The sequence below is a fragment of the Mus caroli genome, unplaced genomic scaffold (assembly GCF_978045245.1).
Source record: "Mus caroli unplaced genomic scaffold, Mus_caroli_1 scaffold_21, whole genome shotgun sequence".
NCBI classification, from domain to species: domain Eukaryota; kingdom Metazoa; phylum Chordata; class Mammalia; order Rodentia; family Muridae; genus Mus; species Mus caroli.
This window is the reverse complement of record NW_028227276.1, coordinates 11696959-11698542: the sequence shown is the minus strand read 5'-3', so window position 1 is coordinate 11698542 and position 1584 is coordinate 11696959.

The window sequence follows — 1584 nt, the reverse complement described above, 5'->3', positions numbered from 1 at the left end:
GAAAGACAAATAGAGAGACAGAGAGAGAGACAGAGAGAGACAGAGAGAGAGAGAGTGACAGAGAGAGACAGAGAGAGACAGAGATAGAGAGCGAGACAAAGGGAGACACAGAGAGAGACAGAGCTAGACAGAGAGATACAGAGAGAGAGACAGAGAGAGACATAGAGACTGAGAGACAGAATTATACAGGGAGAGACAGAGAGAGACAGAGAGAGACACAGAGAGAGACACAGAGAGAGAAACAGAGACACAGAGACACAGAGATTGACAGAGAGAGAGACACAGAGAGAGACAGAGAGAGAGAGAGAAAGAGAGACACAGAGAGAGACAGAGAGAGACAGAGATAGGGATATAAAGAGACATAGAGAAAGACAGAGAGCGATGGAGAGAGACAGACAGAGAGAGACAGAGAGAGACAAAGAGAGCAGACAGAGACAGAGAGAGAGACGTAGAGAGACATAGAAATAGAGAGGGACAAAGAAAGACAGAGAGAGAGACAGAGAGAGACAGACAGATACAGACAGAGACAGAAAAGAGACAAAGAGAGAGAGACTGAGAGAGACAGAGAAAGACAGAGAGCGACAGAGAGAGACAGAGAGAGAGATACAGAGAGAGGCAGAGAGATACAGAGAGAGAACAGAGAGAGAAACAGAGAGAGACAGAGAGAGAGACAGAGACAGAGAGAGACAGAGAGAGACAGAAATAGACAGAGAGAGACACAGAGAGACACAGAGAGAGGAAGAGAGAGACAGAGAGACAGAGAGACAGAGATAAAGAGAGAGACAGAGAGAGAGACAGAGAGACAGAGAGAGACAGAGAAAGAGACAGAGAGAGATATAGAGAGACAGAGAGAGACACAGAGAGATACACAGAGAGAGACAGAGGCAAAGATAGAGGCAGAGAGAGACAGAGAGAGTGTGAGAGAGACAGAAAGAGTGACAGAGAGAGACAGAGATAGGGATAGAGAGAGCCATAGAGAGAGACATAGAGAGAATGAGAGAGACAGAAAGAGAGAAAGAGAGAGAGACAGAGAGAGACAGAGTGAGATAGACTGAGTGAGACAGAGAGAGAGACAGAGAGAGACAGAGATAGAGACAGAGAGAGACAGAGAGAGACACAGAAAGAGACAGAGAGAGACAGAGAGAGAAATACAGAGAGAGATGTAGAGAGACAGAAAGAGACACAGAGAGAGACAGAGAGAGACAGAGAGAGACAAAAATAGTAACAGAGAGAGACAGAGAGAGACAGAGAAAGACAGAGATAGGGATAGAGAGAGACATAGCGAGAGACTGAGAGCGACGGAGAGAGACAGACAGAGAGAGACAGAGAGAGACACAGAGAGAGACAGAGAGAGACACAGAGAGAGACAGAGAGAGACACAGAGAGAGACAGAGATAGGGATAGAGAGAGACATAGAGAGAGACAGAGAGAGACAGAGAGAGAGTGAGAGAGACATAAAGAGAGACAGAGAGAGACACAGAGAAAGAGAAAGACAAATAGAGAGACAGAGAGAGAGACAGAGAGAGACACAGAGAGAGAGAGTGACAGAGAGAGACAGAGAGAGACAGAGATAGAGAGCGAGAC